General features: G+C 36.7%; 1 pseudogene; it reads right to left on the bottom strand.

Moving 5' to 3' along the window:
- Positions 1–6,291: 6,291 nt before the first annotated feature.
- LOC112925230 (prefoldin subunit 1 pseudogene) lies at positions 6,292–6,825 on the bottom strand (annotated as a pseudogene).
- Positions 6,826–7,775: the final 950 nt, after the last annotated feature.

Below are 7,775 nucleotides of genomic sequence, written 5' to 3'. Positions count from 1 at the left end.
ATTTATTTATTTATTTGAGAGAGAGAGAGAGAGAGCAGGGGAGCCTGATGTGGGGCTTAATCCCAGGACCCTAAGATCATGACCTGAGCCAGAGCCAAGTGTTGGCTGCTTACTTGACCTAGCCACCCAGGCACCCCAAGCAGCAGTTTTTTGTGTTAATGAAAACACAAGATACCAAAACTTGGAAAGTAGTGAAGACATTGCTCAGAGAGAAATTTGTAGCTGTAAATGCCTATATTTTAAAAAGAAGAAAGATATCAAATCATCAACATAACTTTATACCTAAAGAACTGGAAAAAGAAGATCAAACTAAACCCAAGACTGGAAAAAAGTAAAGATTAGAAGAGAGATAAATAAAAAATAGAACAGAAAAACAGTAAAGAAACTCAATGAAACCAGGAGTTGGTTCTTTGAAGAGATCAAGAGAATTGATCCACCTTTAGCTAAACTGACAAAAAGGAGAGAAGACACAAATATCTAAAATTAGAAATGAAAGTGAGTCACTGCTATCAAACTCACACATAAAAATGATATAATAGTATGAGTAATTATATGCTGATAGCTAGATAACTTAGGAAAAATACCTAGAAACACAAAAATTACCCGAACTGATTCAAGAAAAAATAGAAAATTTGAACAAACCTATGCAAGTTAAGAGATTGAACCAGGAATAAAAAACCTTATAACAACAAAAGACCAGGATTAGATGGCTTTGCTGATGAATTCTACAAAACATTTAAAAAAGAATGAACCCTAATCCTTGACAAACTGTTCCAAAAATATAGGAGGAAAGAACACTTTTTAACTCATTCTATGAGGCCAGCATTACCCTGATACCAAAGACTGACATCAGAAGAAAAGGGAATTACAGACCAATATCCCTCATGAGTATTTATGTGCAAATTCTCAACAAAATACCAGCAAACCAAAGCCAATAACATATTTGAAAGATTATACATCATCACCAAGTGGTATTTATCTCAGAATGTGTTGGTTCAACATAAGAAAATCGATGTAACACATCACATTAAAATAATGGTAAAAATGATCATTTCTATTGATACAGGAAAGGCATTTGACAAAATCCAACACCATCTTATGATAGAAAATACTTAGAAAACAAGGAGTAAATGCGAACCCTCTCAGCATAGTAAAGGGCACTTGTGAAAAACCCACAGCTTGGGGCACCTGGGTGACTTAGTCTGTTAAACATCTCCCTTCAGCTCAGGTCATTGATCCTGGGGCCCTGGGATCAAGTCCCACATTGGGCTCCCTGCTCAGCAGGGAGTCTGCTTCTCCCGCTCTTCCCCACTGATGCTCTCTCTCACTATCTCTGTCTTTCCATCTCTCTCTCTCTCTCTCTCTCAAATAAATAAATAAGATCTTAAAAAAAAAAAAACCACAGCTAACTTCATACTTCATGGTGAAAGACTAAAAACTTTCTAAGAACAAGACAAGGGTGCTTACTTTCACCACTACTATTCAACATTTTACTGGAAGTTCTGGCCAGATCAAATAGACAAGAAAAAGAAATAGTTGGCATTCATATAGGAAAGGAAGAAGTAAAACTATCTGAATTCACAGATGACATAATTCTATTTTTAGAAAATAAGAATCCATAAAAGTCACTAGAAGCAATAAATAAATTCAGCAAAGTTGCTATGTACAAGATTAAAACACAAAAACCAATTGTGCTTCCTAGAAGTTGATTCTCAACTATAGAGAATAAACTGATGGTTACCAGAGGAGAGGTGGGTGGGGTCATGGGTGAAATAAGTGATAGGTATTAAAGAGGACACTTTTGATGAGCACAGGGTGTTGTATTGAAGTGTTTTATCACTATATTGTACACCTGAAACTAGTATTACACTGTATGTTAACTAACTATAATTTCATTTTAGCGCAAAAAAATGGGGAAAAAATCACGCATTCTACATATTTGCAATGAACAATCCAAAAAGGAAATTGAGAAAGCAAATCCAGGGCAGCCCCGTGGCGCAGCGGTTTAGCGCCGCCTGCAGCCCAGGGTGTCATCCTGGAGACCCTGGATCAAGTCGCGCGTCGGGCTCTCTGCATGGAGCCTGCTTCTCCCTCTGCCTGTGTCTCTGCCTCTCTCTCTCTCTCTCTCTCTCTCTCTCTGTGTCTCTATGAATAAATAAATTAAAAATCTTAAAAAAAATTAAAAAAAGAGAAAGCAATTCCATTCACAATAGCATCCAATAGAATAAAATATGTAGGAAGAGATTTAATCAAGGAGGTGAGAGACTAGCACACTGAAAGCTAAAAAACATCACTGAAAGAACCCCCCCCCCCCAAACTGGAAGGACATCTTAGGTTAATGGGATGGAAGCTTTAATATTATTTATTTTTTTTAAATATTATTTAAAAGGAAATACTGCCCAAGGCAATCTGCAGATTCAGTGTAATTAGTATCATAATTCTAGAGGTTTTTTTTTTTTTTTTTTTCAGAGAAGTAAAGACCAATCCTCAAAATTCATATGGAATTGCAGGAGGCCCCAAATAGTCAAAACAATCATGAAAAGGAATAAAATTGTTGGACTCACACTTCTCACCTATATAACAATCAAAATGGTGTGGTATTTGCATAAGGATTGACACACGAGACAGAATTGAGAATCCAGAAATAAACTTATACATCTATGGCCAACTGATTTTGGCAAAGGTGCCAAGCCCAATCAATTAAAGAAAAAATAATCTCTTCAATAAATGGTGTTAGGACAACTAGATATCCACATGCAAAAGAATGAGTTTGAACCATACTTCACACCATCTACAAAAATTAACTCAAATGGATCACTGACCTAAGTATAACAAGTAGAACCATAAAACTTTGAGAAGAAAACACAGAGGTAAATCTTTATAACTTTTGACTTGGAATGGATTCTTTTTTTTTTTTTTTTTTTTTTTTGGAATGGATTCTTAAATGTTGGGAAATATCAGGAAGGGAGACAGAACATAAAGACTCCTAACTCTGGGAAACGAACTAGGGGTGGTGGAAGGGGAGGAGGGCAGGGGGTGGAGGGGAATGGGTGACGGGCACTGAGGCGGACACTTGACGGGATGAGCACTGGGTGTTTTTCTGTATGTTGGTAAATTGAACACCAATAAAAATTAATTTAAAAAAAAGGAATGGATTCTTAGATATGATATCAAAAGCACAAGCAACGACAAAATAAGTTGAACTTTATCAACATTAAAAACTTTTGTATATCAAAGGCCATTCGTTATCAAGGAAGTGAAAGCATAACCTACAGAATGGTAGAAAAGATTTGTAAATCATATATCTGATGAGGGTTTAATATCCAGAATATATAACTAACTCTTACAACTTGGTAGCAAAAAGACATAACCCAACTTAAAAATGGGCAAAGGATTTGAATAGATATTCCTCAAAAGAAGATATACAAATGACCAATAAGCACATGAAAAGATGCTCAACATCACTAGTCATTGGGAAAATGCAAATTAAAACCACAAGGAAACACTACTTCACTTCTACTAGAATGGCTATAATAATTTTTTTTAAGTGAGAATGTGGAGAAATCAGAACCCTCCTTTATTGCTGATATGAGTGTAAAATGGTGCATTTGTTGTGGATAAGTTTGGCATTTGCTCCAAAAGCTAAACATAGGATTACCATTCAACCCAGCAGTTCCCTTCCTAGGTTTCTACCCAAAAGAATTGAAATAGGGATTCAAACATATTTGTACAGCAGTGTTAATTGAAGCATTATCACAACAGCCAAAAAGTGGAAATAACCCAAGCATTCATCAAGTGATGGATAGATAAACAAAGTATGGTAATGTACAGGTAATGGAATATTATTCAGCCTTAAAAAGTAACAGAATTCTGTTTGATATATGCCCCAACATGGATGAACTTTGAAAACATTATACTAAATGAAGGAAGCCAAACACAAAAGACCATATAGTGTACAAATCCATTTACATGAAATGTTCCAGATAGGCAAATCTATAAAAACAGAAGTAGATTAGTAGTTGCCGAAAGCTGATGGGAGGAGGGAAAGAGATTGGGAGGGTGACAGCTAAAGGATATGTGTTTCTTTTTGGGATGATAAAAATGTCTTAAGATTGGTTGTGGTGATGGTTGTTCTACACCCTGCAAATTAACTGAGATCATTGATTTATGCACTTTATTTTTTGCTGTTGTTTATACACTTTACATAGGTGAGTATGTTATGTGAATTATATCTCATTAAAGCTTTTTATGGGCAAAAGATTTAAATAGACATTCCTCCAAAGAAGACAGTTGAATGGCCAATAAGCACAGTAAAAGATGCTCAACATTATTAGCCTTTGGGGAAAGTCAAATCAGAACCACAGTGAGATTAATTCACATTGTAGGATGATTGATTGAAAAGAGATAGTGGGTATTGATGAGAGGGTGGAGAAATCAGAACCCTCATCTTGGCAGGATAGTAAAAGGATGAAATTGCTTTGGAAACGTCTGGCAGTCAGTGCCTCAAAAGGTTACATGTACAATTACCATATAGCCCAGCATGTCCACACTTACATGTATACCCAAGAGAAATGAAAACATATGTCCACATAGAAACTTTAACACAATTGTTCATAGTAATATTATTTATAATAGAAAAAACTGAAAACAACCTAAATGTCTATCAACTGATGAGTGGATAAATAGCATATCTTCACAATGGATTATTATTCAGCCATAAAAATGAATAAAGTACTGATTCATGGTCAAATCTTGAAAACATTATGTTTGGTGAAAAAAAGCCTATTACAAAAGACCACAAATGTATGAATCCGTTTAGATAGAATATCCATTTAGATAGAATATCCATTGAGATAAAATAGGCAAATCCATAGCAATGTAAGGGGTGGATCAGGGACTGCTGGGGGCTGGGGCTGGTCGATAGAGTACACATCCAAGAAACTAGTAAAAACACTTATTTACAGGTGGCAGGATGGCATGGATATTCTGAGACTTCTTTGTGTGTACTTCTTCATACTGCTGCTTGTTTTTGAGCCATAAAATTTCCAAATGAAATATAACAAAACTTAAAAACATGAAAGTACTATATTTTATATGTAACCTCAATGCTGAGGTTACAAGTAATTTTAAAAAATAATTAATGCTTCTATTTCCCAAATATCCTATAATAAATACATATTTGTTTTATAACCAAGAACAAATAAAACTGAGAAATATAATAAGTTCAGGATAAAATTTCTTTCAATCAGTATATGAAGTCACAAAATGGAGGGTAAAAGTCTCAATCTCTTATTCTTACTGCTTAAAGCTAACTCTCTAAAAGTTCTTTTTCTGTGTGTATCTATTTTATATGTATTTACAAGCATCTAAAATGTATTTTACATGAATAAAATCATACTTTATGCACCTTGCTTTTTTAACATGTATTTTTGTATGTTTATAACATATAGTGACACCCCATTCTTTAATCAGTTCCATTGTGGTAAGCATAGAACTGGCTTTAACCAAGGGCTGTTTGTTTGTTTGTTTGTTTTTATTTTTATTTTTGGATGTGCTGCTGCTTTATTACTGCATTTTCTTGAAGAACATTTTCAATATGCCACCAAGGTTACTTAAATTCAGCTATACCCCCGGTCTCCCTTCTTATTTGCATGGAGGTTCAGAAGGTGAGGGATTTACTCAAAGGAACAGAAAGGGACAAAAGAATCAGCAAAGGCTTAAATAAAGAGGTCAGGGAGGAGTTGAGGTTGAAAGCCTCTACCTCTCTGGCCCTTGGTTCTCATCCTTCAGCTCAAGAAAGGTAGACTTCGCAGGGTGGCTGGGGGAACACATGCCTTTTATTGGTCTAAGGAGCATAACTAGTTAATAGGCTTGGGCAGAACTCCCCTATCTGTATGGCTCCCATCTTTTTGTTTTTTTAATAATAAATTTATTTTTTATTGGTGTTCAATTTGCCAACATACAGAATAACACCCAGTGCTCATCCCGTCAAGTGCCCCCCTCAGTGCCCGTCACCCAGTCACCCCCACCCCCCGCCCTCCTCCCCTTCCACCACCCCTAGTTTGTTTCCCAAAGTTAGGAGTCTTCATGTTCTGTCTCCCTTTCTGATATTTCCTACCCATTTCTTCTCCCTTCCCTTCTATTCCCTTTCACTATTATTTATATTCCCCTAATGTATGGCTCCCATCTTACCTCTCCTGGGAGTGACTCACCCCCAAGGGAGAAGAGTGTTCTGGACAGGGGTGGCAGATAGAGCCAGGATAAAAAATACAGAACTGGGGTCCAAAGGGGTATCATGATGAAGTAGAAAACACAGGGTTATGAGATCATCCAAATAAAAAGTCCACCAGGGCAGAAGAGAAGTTTCTCCACGTGGGCCCCCCACCTGCCCTTGCCAGGAATGGGAGGGGGCAGGAAGCTTCGGCTGGAGATTTCCTACTGTGCCCTTCGTGCCATCAGCATCTCCCAGATGTTGTCCTCAGCTTCCTTCACACTCCGCTCCAGGTAGGATTTTTTCTGTTCCAGTTCTTTAATTTCTTCTGCTGCTATTTTCTGTTTCTCTAAGAGTTGATGGTGAATTACCTCCTTGGACTGAAGAATAAACATTCTTCCTACACCTTCATACATGTTAGTCTCATCTACCAAAGTCATAATCTCTGTATCTGTAAGATGTGCGTGCTTTTTTGTTCTGTTTAGCTGTTCAGTCTGTATGTCTGCAAGCTTCACCTTCTGCTGAATGTCAACAACTTTGGCTTGAAGTCCTGTGAAGGCCTTGCCTTGTTCAACTCCAGATCCACGGGAGCCACCATCTTGGTTCACTCGGTGCGCCTGCGCCACCAAGGGCTGTTTACACTGTTTCCAATTTATTTGTACATCAGACGTTACAATGAACATTCTTATTGATGTATCTATATTCATATCTATATTTATATACCTATATGCCAGTATCTATTCAGAGGATAATTTCCTAGCAGAGAGATTGGTAAACACTTGTTTTTTTGTTTTTAGGTTGAATATAGTTGTTTTTAAAATAGTTTTCTTTTTTTTAATTTAAATTCAATTTGCCACCCAGTGCTCATCCCATCAAGTGCCCTCCTTAGTGCCCATCACCCAGTCACTTCATCCCCCATCTCCTCCTCTTCCCAAACTCTTTGTTTGTTTCCCAGAGTTAGGAGTCTCTCATGGTTTACCTCCCTAATTATTTGCCACTCAGTTCCCCTCCTTTCCTTTATAACCCCTTTCACTATTTCTTATATTCCACGTATGAGTGAAACCATATGATTGTCCTTCTCTGATTGATTTACTTCACTCAGCATAATACCCTCCAGTTCCATCTACGACGAAGCAAACACTTTTTAAAAAATCATTTAGAATAGAACTTCAATAAAAAATATTTTAAAAGAAAAAATATAAATCAATCAATCAATCAATCAATCAATCAATCTTTTACAGATGTTTGGGACCAGGAACCAGAGACAGTTCAAGCAGAGCTGTGCCGCCGAATTTCCCCACTAGGTGGCAGGAAAGGTCTATCCATCTCTCAGACAAGCGTGCATTGTGCATTTCAAAAACTTGGTAAAGGAACCTAGAGACATAATATTAATATCTCCTAGATAATAATGAATAAAAGAAGGACATGACATCAATGCAAGTTGTAACAGTGCAAATTTCATGAATGACAACAGCAGAACATTTAGAATCTTTTTAATCACCATTTTACTTGGTAATGATGAAATTTTTTTCTTTTAAGTAGGTTCCATGCCCAAGATGAGGCT

This window comes from Vulpes vulpes, chromosome 13, assembly GCF_048418805.1.
Source record: "Vulpes vulpes isolate BD-2025 chromosome 13, VulVul3, whole genome shotgun sequence".
Lineage (NCBI taxonomy): Eukaryota > Metazoa > Chordata > Mammalia > Carnivora > Canidae > Vulpes > Vulpes vulpes.
Note: the sequence above shows the minus strand (reverse complement) of the source record. Positions and strands in the feature narration are given on the sequence as shown.